Here is a 12,409-nt window from a genome sequence, read left to right on the forward strand (position 1 = left end):
GATAATGATACATTATATGGTTTTGACTTCTGTTCAGTACTCTTCCCACTTCATTTGGTTTTCTTCTGTTTATTGTGCATTATAAGTACAAAAGGTTTCCAGGAGAATTCTCTGTGAATTTATTGCAGTGTATCTAGAATTTGTTCCTTAAAGCTGCAGTATGTTACCAGTTTTTGAAGCAGTATTCTTTACACATAATTGAAACCTTATATCTCATCGTGAGGTATATTTGTTAGTGAGATGAATATTAAATTACAGCACAGTATTCGTAAAATCTTAATTTTGATATTAAATTGTAATTTTAAAGTTGATGATAGGGGCTCTGAAGTGTTAAAAATACCTAAGTACAGTACAAAAAAAGAATATAATTCCGGCATAATTTTTATTATTTTGGCAGAATTTATTTTTTAAGAAAATTTCCAGTTTCTAGACAGCCCATAGAGATGTGAACTCTTCTGTGAAGAATACAATCCATAATAGATGCCATATGAGAGGTTAAGTTTGGATTGAATGGCTCTTAGCAAAGCCATTGGAACTGTTTCTCAACCTGATTCCTTCTTCAGTTGTGATAATTTGTTTAAAGTTGATGTCAGATATTTAGTTGGATATGTACTGAAGTTTTGTGTACTTTCCTAATTTTTAAGTGTAACATGAATAGACAGGTGAGGAATGGGTGTATTTAAAGTGTTGATGGTTTAAATCTTCAGTAAAATTGGGAAGAAGTAGAAAATGATTGAATTTAAACCAAGTTTCTTTTCAACTTGCACTTTCACTCATTTTATACAGCATATACTAAAAGTTTTACCAAGCAGATATGAAGTCAGTTCTTTTGTTAAGAATTAAGAATTGAAATTTTAAATACAATGCTAGGGCAGGTACATGCTACATTTTTAAATGAATCATTTATATCCAGTGTGTAAGTTATGTCTTTTTGTTAGCATTATTATAAACTTTTTTGGCAACAATGTTAAACCCTCTTATGGTCAATGGTTCTGCAAACATAAGTACAATCATAGGATTTCTTCCCTCACAGTCCAGTTATAGCTGTAATGGAAGTCATGAGTATGACTAAAATGTAGGATGGAAATAATGGCATGAAGAAGCACAGTTTCCCTATTTTATTATTTTTTTTTTTGTTTAATATCAAGATTTAAGTGAAGAAAAAGCTCCACTTTGACCCATGTAACATTAAAAAGTGTTAATATAGAATCTGTTGCATATGCAAATTAATACTACTGTTAGTAAAATAACAGGAGAATACTTCTGGGCCTGACGTGTTTAATATAACTTTCAGTAGGAGTTTTTGACAATGTCATAGTGATAACAGGTACCTTCCGTAAAAGTTTGGTAGCAATTGACAGGGAAGAAATTGGTGCAGCAGGAGTTCTAAACTGTAATGTTATCCATCATTAAGTTTTCCTTATAAATTTTTTTCTGAATTAAAAATGCAGACATGGAAAGACTGTATAATGCATCATAAATTTTAAATTGTACAAGTTTTAGACTAACCATAGTTCTTTGAAGTCCCTTCTCGTTGATGGTGCAGTTCCTGAACTTCATGCAGTGTTTTTAGAGTATATTTTTGTCAAATAGTCTAACAACAATTCATTAAATTTTGATGCAGATATGGCACTCCCAAATTAGTTCCAAATGAGGAGCAAAAATTGGAGCAAGGGAGAGTCAAGTAGTTGGGGGCCAGAGAGAGAACAGGTTCTAAAAGCTGTATTATAAGATTGGATAACTTGAAAAGTTCCATTATAGACTACATTTTTCTGTGATAGGGTCAACCCATGGCTGTATTATGTAATTGCATGACTGTTGTAGGGATTCATTTCTTCTTCTGTTTTTTTTCTGGTTAAGGTTTCATTTTGATATTTCAGCAAGTTTTATTTCCAATTTAAGGCCTGATACTAATCTCAATCTGGTCAGTTCTCTCAGTATTGTATATTGGTTGTATATATTTGTAAACATTATGTATGTAAGTAACTATGTTTTTTTCTTTTTGTGAAAACAATCTAGTCTTTGTTGAAATTTTTGAGGTTTTTGTATCATTTTGATGAATGTGTATGAGATGTTTAGATGGTGTTACTGATAGAATATGAGATTTGTGCTAGAAGACAATGAAAGCCATGTTTTAAGGTCAGTTTATATGTATGTGGCTGAAAAATGCTTGCTTTTCATGTAAAATTGTTAATGTTTGACCAGCAGAATTTAATGAGTGCTGTAGTTATCCACCAACTGTTAAAGAATGTGAGGTTACAAATCAAAATCCACCAATTTTGTATTCGGAGGTTGTATTCAAGTGCATAATTTTTTATTAGCAGACTACATGTCAGAGGAAAGCTATTCACCTTTGATTGGCTAGTGGGTATCATATTGTTATTATAATAAAAGATTTCTTGTTTTCATATATGTAACATACCAAGTAATTACATAACTATACTTTCCACTCATGCGGAGTTAAAAACTTTAAAGTTCGTGGTAGCAATTCGTTTATTTATAGTGTAGGTAACTACCCCGCCCTCTATTGGGGAACAATAGGCACAACGTTAACAGTGATCGTCACTACTGTTCTGCTGGCTTTACCATCAACATTGAATGGTTTGGTGCTTGAATGTGAGGTTTTTTCTTCGCTTTTCCCAAGGATTTGATGAAGTACCCATTATTTTGGGAGCTTTTCAGCCTAGCTTAGTGGTTTTTCTACAGTTTATTTATGATGCCTGATTCCAGTTCATCAAGTATTAGGTATTGTAAGGAGGATTGCAAGACCTGAATGACCAAAGTAACCTACGATAGTCGTACAATCTGTGCAAAATGTAGAAGGCAAGAGTGTTCAATAGATCTCACTTGTGATGAATGTGTTGGATGGGATGAGAAGAAATGGAAGGTTCTCAGGTCTTATTTGGATAAGTTAGATAGGGATAGGAAATGGAAGGCAGCTATTAGAGTTGAAAGTAGAGCTCAGAGTGTAGAGCCTGTCACTAACATTCAGCTCATTGACCGTAACATTCCTTCTCCTGCCTTTGCTTTATTCCCCATCCTTAGTCCTCCTAATAATTCTCCATCAACTCTTGTTCATGGCTCCCATGCTTCCGATCCCGGTACCGTAGCCAGCCTCGAGAGTAAGGTCAATCGTAAATTCAATCTCGTAGTTAATACTGTGTCTAAGTTGGGTGAATTGCTTAAAGGGCTTGGTTTTATGGCGCTTGTCTAGCGACGAAAATCGCCGATTTCCGCTTCTCGGCACCGATAATTGGGCATTGGCGCCAGTACATACCTAACAGAGGCGCCGATAACCGAAAATCGGCACTTTTCGGCGCCGATAACCCCGAAAATTTCAGTTAGCAACGATTTTCGGTTATCATCACACCCTCAGAAACGGAACCCCGCTGATAACCGGGGACTGCCTGTACATATAGACAAAGTGCAGAGTATTAAACAAGTGTCAGTGTCATTGCCAGTGGAGGAGGTGGCTGTCCGTCCCGCTGATGCTCCCAGACAAAGGTCACTGTCACACTCCCCTGAACCTGGGAGCAGACATACCGGAGGTCCAAAGGAGCTTAGCAGGGTTTGCCCACAGGCAGTTGGCCCCCTTCATCCGACTCAGTGCTTTGTAATTCTGACAGCCATAGGAAAGGCGTCACAGTGAGCGCCCACCAGTTATTGTCTGACTCCGATAGTGACTCTAGTGCTAATAAGAGGCGTTTTTGATGCTTCCCAGTGAATCTTATCTCTTGAAGAGACGTCATGGTAGAGACACCTCTCCTTTTTCTCCAAAGCGTGCTAAAGACCGTTCCACTAGTCTGCAACTGGGTTGCAGTACATGGTGCAGCCCCATTCGCCCTTCTTCTGAGCATTCACATGCTGAACTTCATCACTTGGCTCATAAGCGCTCTTCTAAGAAACTCTCTTCTTCTTCCGGGAGCCCATATGAGTGTCCAGAGTGTTTGCCAGACTGCCTCCCAGTCGTTGAGTGCATGTCTTGAACTCCAGAGAGCCCGCCTCACTCCCCCGAGCGCCTGCATTGAGCCAGCTCGGCTCCCACAAAGCGCTTGGCACCAACTGAGCATCCAGTGCCAACTGTCCACCCGACTTCACTGAATGCACACTTAGGTCATTGTCTCCCTCTCGTGTGCCTGAAGATCCTTCTTTTGTGCATATCAGAAGCAGTTGGAAGATGTTTTGGGCCCTCTGCATAAGGCTCTCCCTTCACATAAGCCTTCTCAAGACCTTACTTTGTCCCCTGTTTTGTCAGAGGAGGAAGTAGTAGTACCAGACCCTCCTCCTACGGCTTATGCTTCCCTGATGAGATATATTTTGGCAACCTTCCCCTCTCACTTCCAGCCAGCTGCTCCATTGTCACCCGCTTCCACATTCCTTATGAGAAACCCAGCAGATTCTAGTACGCGCCTACCTCAGATGGTTCTCTCTCCGTCTGCGAGAAAGGAGCTTAGAGAGGTAGAAGATTGGTTGTCTGTTAAAAGGGAACAAGGGAAGGCCTCTTTTGCCTTTCCTCCTGCTAGATAGATGGCCAGGAGATGTCTCTCCTATTTGACCGGAGAAGCTCCTTCCTTGGGAGGTGCTGCCTCTTCCCAAGGTGACTTCTCAAGTTTGATAGACTCGGCCTGTCGCTCAGCTTTTTCTTCAGCTAAAGTTTTCTTCACTTCTTCGGAGTTTGATCACCCTGTGAAGCACTTGTTTAAATTACTGGAAGTCTTCAGCTTTCTGGACTGGTCGATCAAGCCAAGAAAATAGAAGATAATGACGATTTAGCGCCCAACTTGGCTGAGGACTGGCCGCCCATTTTATCCTGTGCGGATAAGGCAGTGCAGGATGGCTCCTTCGAAGTTGTGGGTCTTTTCACCATGGGAGTTTTGAAGAAGAGGGAGTTGTGGTGCTCCTTCACCACGAGAGGAGTGACGTCAGTTCAGAATGTGCTTTTATATTCTCCCTTGGATAAACAGTGTTTGTGCCCTCAATCAGTGGTGAAGGAGAGTGTCACTGATTTGCAGAAAAAATCAACCCAAGACCTTCTTGCACAATCTTCAAAGTGCCCCAAGGAACTTTCTGCCTTTTCTGCCAAGTCTGTCTCCCCTCTGCAACAGCATTCCTTTTGTGGAGGCAGTCAGGTTTTCTTGAGACCCAGCTCCAAGATGTGTTTCTCCGCTAAGTCCATCAAGAGGACTTCAGCCAAAACCTCTTCCAAAAAGTGACTCTTCTATCCTTTGTGTGTGCCTGTGGGAGCCAGACTCTCCCTCTCCTGGCATAGGTGGAGTGCAAGAGGCGCAGAGCCTTGGACGATGAAAGTTCTCAAAGAGGTTACTTGATCCCATTCCTAGAGTACCCTCCTCTCGTGAATTCGCCGATCGCATTGACAGTATACTCGGAGGGCTCCAAGGAGTTTGTAGCTCTCTCAGAGGAAGTGTCTTCCCTTCTGAATAAGGAGACCACAGAGGTAGTGGAGGATCGGATTTCAAAAGGATTTTACAGCTGCTTGTTCTTGGTCCCCAAGTCATCGGGGCAATGGAGACCTGTCCTCGACACCAGTGCTTTGAACTTCTTCATACAGAAGATGAAGTTCAAAATGGAGACAAGTCAGTCAGTGTTATCCTTCATCCAACAGGGCAACTGGGTGATAACACTCGACATGCAGGACGTGCACTTCCACATTCCAATACACCCAGGAAATACGTGAGATTTGTCTTCATGGCAAAGCCTTCCAGTTTCGGGCTTTTTGTTTTGGTCTCTCCACTGCCCCACACGTATTCACGTGAGTCCTGTCACCCCTTGTGAAGATAGCTTCACCTCCTAGGTATCAACATGAGCCTATACCTAGATGATTGGCTCCTCCACTGCCAGTCTTAGGAACAGTGCACAAAGGATCTGCAGACTACCCTTCTTCTTACAGAGGAGCTCGGACTTAATAAATCAAGAGAAGTCCCAAATAGCCCCAACTCAGGAGATTACCTATTGGGGGATGAGGATCAACTCTGAATTTTCAGGCTTTTCCCTCCCCAAAGAGGATAGAGTCCTACCTTTAGTCAGTACAGGACCTTCTTTCGCTTCTAGTTTGCTCAGTGAATTGATGGATGAGTGCTGGGAACCCTCTCACCCATAGAACAGTTTGTGAAGCTAGGAAGACCCCTTCAGTTTTTGTATGCGCAAGCTGGAACAGAAGACAGCAACCAGACAGTGATGTTCCCAGTTACGAACGAATTAAAGGAGGATCTTTGTGGTGGACGTCCAGGGAGAGCCTTTCAGAGGGAAAGTCTCTACTACTTCTGAGCCCCGGCCTCTCCTTCTATGCAGATGTCTCAGACCAGGGGTGGGGAGCTCTTCTGGACACTCGGGAAGCTTCCGGCATTTGGTCTCTGGATCAAAGGAAGCTGCATATATACGCCAAGGAGTTATCTGCCATTCACTTTGGCCTGAAGCATTTGCGAAAGCAAAAGCAAACAGAACTGTGGTGGTACATTCTGACAACACCATGACTCTCTCCTATATCAAGAATCAGGGCGGAACCCACTCGTTCAACCTTTGTCAGACAGTGAAGGAACTGCAAATTTGGGCAGACCAGAATCAGATCAGACTTATCACCAGATTCATCCACGGAAAGATGAACGTCTTGGCAGATGGATTAAGTTGACGGGGTCTGGTCCTTCCGACAGAGTGGACCCTGTACTCCAGTGTCTGTGACAGCCTCTGGAAGTTATGGGGCAGACTGACAGTGGACCTGTTTACCACGTTAAAGAATCACCTTCTTCTATTTTGTTCGTTCACTGGTCCTGGATCCTCAGGCATGGGCGACATACGCAGTGCTGATAGATTGGTCGAACCTGGACCTCTATGCCTTTCCACCATTTAACGTGGTGAGGGGGTTTCTCAACAGATTGAAGAGTCACAGAAACATATCGATAACCCTGCACCCTTTTGGCCTCTCAAAGAATGGTTCCCGGACCTTCTCAAGTTTCTTGTGGACTTCCCAAGGTTACTGCCTCAAAGTCCACATGTTCTCAAACATCTCAGGATGTTCCATCAAGGACTATCCGCTCTAGCTCTGACAAGCTTCAGACTATCTAGAGACTTCAGAGTGAAGGGCTTTTCAAAGCAAGCTGCGGAAGCTATTTCTAGGTGTAGACGTAAGTCTGCCAGGCCAAGTAGGCTATTTTCTGCAGGGGGTGCAGCAGCAATAACATCTCGTCTGCTAAAACCACTGTAAGCCAAATAGCAGACTTTCCTCTCTTTCTCAGGACTTGCAAAGGACTCTCACCATTGACTATTAAGGGCTATAGAGCTATGCTGGGATCAGTCTTCAAGCATAGAGGTGTAGACTTGGCCTCCAATAAAGACCTAATGGATTTGATTAAATCTTTCAAGACTTATACACTGGTGAAGGACAACTCTGTGTCTTGGAACCTGGATGTTGTACGTAAATGGTTAACAGGTCCTGCTTTCGAACCTCTACATACCATTTCATTCAAGAATTTAACTAGAAGACGCTTTCTTGTTGCCTTGGCAACCGCCAAAAGAGTGAGTGAGTTGCAGGGTGTAGACAAGCGCATCGGTTTCTCGAAGGGAGATGCTGTATTCACCTTCGTACTTGGCTTCCTTGCTAAGAAAGAGTCCCCGTCTATTCCCTGGCCACGTTTGTTCTCTATTAAAAACCTTATGGACAGTCTAGGACCAGATGAGGAGGAAAGGGTCCTTTGCCCAGTGAGGTCACTGAGGTATTATTTAGACAGGACAGAGAGAATCAGAGGCCCTGCCAGCAACCTCTGGTGTTCTGTCAAGAAGCCCTCAAAATCATTGACTAAGAATGCTCTGTCATTTTTTCTTAGAAGTCTGATCATCGAGGCGCACTCTCAAATAGAAGATGATGTGTTACCTTCCTTTAAGGTGAAAGCACGATATTAGAGATGTTGCCACTTCGTATGCCTTTAGGCATATTATGTTGCTCTCAACTATCCTCCAGTCAACATACTGGAAATGCAATTCTGTTTTTGCCTCACACTGTCTTAAAGAAATTGAAACGACGTATGAAAATTGAAGTACCTTAGGTCCGTTATCAGTGGCTGGCTTGTTATGGGGGGAGGAAGCATAGGAAGCAACCCATCCTATCCGTAACTCCTTTGCCTTGAAATTGTGCCGAGTTTTTTTAGGGGGGGGAGCCTGGGGGTACTTATACCCGGAGTGCCCATCAGTCTTTGGTAATGGTATGATGGTTTTAATCTTCATTGTTGTTGGGGTTGTTAACTATTTTTTATTGGCCTATTGTATTTTGGTAGTGCACCCTGGGCAAGGGCAGTTTTCCTGTTTTGCATTATGGGTGTTCAGAAGTCTCCTTTACTCTAAGGCCCCCTCTCAAAAGTAGGGACTTATCACGGCCATTCTGCTAAGTCGCTACAGGTCAAGTGACGATCGCTGTTAACGTTGTACCTATTGTTCCCCGATAGAGGGTGGGGTAGTTACTTACAGTATAAATAAATGAACCGCTGCTGGGAACTTCAAATTTTTAACTGCCGTGCAAGTGGAAAGTATGGCTATGTAATTACTTGGTAAGTATATATGAAACTTAATTTTATTATGAAAATACCATTTTATTATTTAAGGTTAATCAAGGACATATATAATTTCAAGTAAATGTGCTGTCAGCTGAATCTCAAGTCTCTTCAGGCAACCTGTTGTAAGTACAGTATGGGACAACTTCCAATATATGTGATATTTGACATGAAGTTCATTACGTTTTTCATCGTAGTCATTGTTTTTACTGGAAATTTTAAATTCTATTTGTTTTTGCATAAATGGGTAACCTTTATAGATACATATTTGATCAAATTTCACTTACTGACATATGTTGCTGATGTTATTGAAAGTACAGTATAGTACAGTACTCCAGTTAGTGTTAATCTTGTCCTCTCTGCAGTTTAATAGGAATGCAGAACTGACTAAAATTACAATTGCAGATGAATTATAAATAGGTTTAACATTTTAAGACTTCATTTAATGCATCAGTTATACTTTCAACTTCCCAATTACTTTAACTTTGATGTTGGTACTAAACAAATTATATTTCAGGATCAGTACATAATCATGGTTATAATGTGTTGTTTTATGAGCACCTCTTACAGTCTAGTCATAAAACAATTGATGCTGTTATTTCCAATTCATGTTGAGTTTCATTGGAGTGTAAAATAGTATTGAGCAGCTATGTGAACAAAGAATGTACCTGTAAATATTTCATCCTAATTTTATCATTTGGGAAGCAACCAATAAGTAACGGTGTTGGAAAAAATTTTCTATGTATTAAGCAACTGGAAAGTTGGATGAAATTCCAGTGGCTAGTGAGAAAATTCAAGATATGGTATGCAAAGAATTTATTTCATATATTGGAAGATTATGATTTCTTGTACATATATTTTCTGTGCATTATGAGATTATTAGAAATTGTTTTAAATATTTCAGGATATCCCACCAACAGTTCCTTCCACTCACATTCATAAAGGTTATGCTGGAATTTTTATCTTGCATTCATGAAGTGGCAAGCTAAGTTTGCTATGCAATGATTGATATTTCATTCCTTTAGTTTAAGTATTGAGGAACGCTTTATGTTCTTCCATGAAAAAGTTGGCACTGATATTTGCAAAGTTCTTTTACTGCCTGATAATATACATATCAGATCCAGACAGAATGCAGATTTCTGCCATGAACTAGGGTTCAGTTTTGTAGTAAGTTAAAAATGAATGCTAGGTTTGGACAGATAAACTTTTATGTAAAAATGGGACCTGGATGGAGTACTACATTGAGATTTATTTAGGCAACTTTGTTGAATTTTTATATTTTTTTTAACGTAAACCCCCATTGTAGATTAGCTCCAAGAGGTCATGAGATTGATAGGTTTATGCATGATACTACATGATTTTAAAAAGTTAATCACCACTACAAATCAAGGTAGTATGAATCTCTGCATAATGATTGTCAAACAATAATAAAACTGGGAATGGTAAAACATTTTTAATGACCTAAAATTTTACTTTGCTGAACTGTAAGTTTTGCAGTGAAATTTGTTTTTGAACTCATTAATCAAAAATAGCCTTAATCTAAAGAAGAAACCCCAGCTAAGCTTATGTGAGCTGCCTCCAGTGGACTGCAAGGCGATGCTTCTCTCAATCTGAGTGACTTGGATAATGTTATATGCACTGCAGTGCTTTCCATGATTAACACTATGATCTTGGTGCTGTGCTCATAATCATTGTGTTGTGCCATTCGTTTCCTTTTGTTTTCGTAATCCTTCACCTTCTTCATCTTACATGTGATGCTCAGTATTGTAGGAGTTTAGGGCGAGCTGGAATGGTTATTGAGCTTGGTAGCAGAGTACTATAGTTAACTGGTGGAGATGGGGAATGAGCAGATTCCAAAGTAGAAGGCTGCTTTCAATTCTAGCACATTTATATGAAGTTTCCTGTCCTGAGGACTCCACACACCTGAAGTCGGGAGATGATCTAGATGTGCTCCCCAACCTTTGGAAGAAGCATCTGAGAACAGGAGCAGCTCCGGAGGGGGCGAATGAAGAGGCACTTACACTCACAATTTTCACCTACTACAAGTGAATGGGGCTCAGTCTCAAAGGAAGCCATATAACGCGAGCAAGGATAGGATCCTACAACAGGACATTTTCTCCGAGGCATATGGGAACTTTTAACTGGGTTTTGGGATTGCATGATAAAACCAAACCACAGACACACACACACACACACTAAAACACCAATAACAAAAAAAAAAAAAAAACACGGGCAAAGGCAAAAACAAGCGCCTACAGAGAGGGAGAAAAACTTCTCTCAATGGCGGTAAAGAAAACTAAGACGTCATGGGGTTGAGATGAGGTCGCTGCCTGCTTCCCATCTCATCTCCTGGACTGATGCCAGATGCCACCAATTCCTTTTGTTTTTATCAATTTCCAGCTGACACCAGATTTATCCTAATGAACCCTGGTTTGTTCAGCGTATGAACATCACATTAGAAAAAAAATGTATTCACAGAAGATTAAGTCGAATGGCAGATAAAAGAAAGAAACACACGTCTAGATGAGACTGTGGCCAAAAGAAAACTGCATAGAATTGAGCACGCACAGACATAGTGGGCAGTGTTTCAGCCCCTACCAATGGTAGCTATTACCATAATCACCTTGCAAAAAAGTTTAACCAGCTCGCTGAAAGTTAATCCCAAATTTAAAGACAGGGTTTGTATTTGTGTAGGCACAATCACTCAAAACCAACATGAACTGCTAAAAACTACACTATCCCTTTTATCAATCAACTAGGACATGTTAGAGGTTTTGAGTGTGTACATATTACAGCTACCAAAGTTTTTAAATCCAAAGGCAACCTATCTATTTCTAAAATTATTTCCAGCGACTGCACTGCATTTTTCAAGTATGAATAGACGTGACGTTCCACTATCTATGAACTAGAAAATGATAAACAACAAAGATAGGGGTTGAGCATCAAGTTATTGAATAGAATAGTCTAGGATTTAGGCTAAAGGCCACGCGTTGGGACTAAAGCTCCTGCTTGCAATCAATGAACATTGCAAACCAGTTACCAAGCGAAGTTAATTTATGCATTGATGAATTCATCATATACAGCCTCAACCTGAGACAAAGTATTCCTGTCACAGGAAAAGCAGAGAAATGGGTCTTATCAGCAAGACACTAGAGAACGACAAGACAGCCCGTTTCTGCTGTATCAGCACTTTGCCTGCTGCTTATGCAAGTTTCCTTATCAAGATTAAATATGAAGAGTTCTCTTTTCATGCTTGGGCAGTCTGACTGAATATAAAGCTAAACTACCAGATATTTATTACCCAAATAGAGAATCCCTTAAAATATTTACTTTGCAGAATAGAGAACTTGCAATAAATCAAGTATCTTACAGACACCAACATGAGTAACCCTTTGAAAAAGCTTTGACAATAAAAAGGTTTAACATACTGCAAGTCATATGCTTCCATATGGAAAAGCACCACAATTGCCATCCATTACATGAAACCAGCATATATTTTACAAAGTCCACAGCCAGACACTAATGATAATGTGATTGCCATTAATTTGAAAAACAGGTTTAGACAATGAAAGATGCATGAAATGTTTTACCCCATATAGCACCCTTCCGAAGTATACAAAAATTAGAATTTCCCACTTACCAAAAAAGACATTTTCAAAACTGCCTTTTGTATACATTAAAAAAGGTTCTCACTGATATACCAAGTTAGATGCCACTCATGTCAATAAATTTAAAGTATATCTTTACTGCTAAATCTTACAACCTGCCAAAATAGACCTTAGTTATTTGAAACAACCTGCAAGATTGAAATCTTGGCTATGAAATGTAATTGAGGAAATTGAAAAAGAAAA

The sequence above is a fragment of the Macrobrachium rosenbergii genome, chromosome 42, assembly GCF_040412425.1.
Source record: "Macrobrachium rosenbergii isolate ZJJX-2024 chromosome 42, ASM4041242v1, whole genome shotgun sequence".
Lineage (NCBI taxonomy): Eukaryota > Metazoa > Arthropoda > Malacostraca > Decapoda > Palaemonidae > Macrobrachium > Macrobrachium rosenbergii.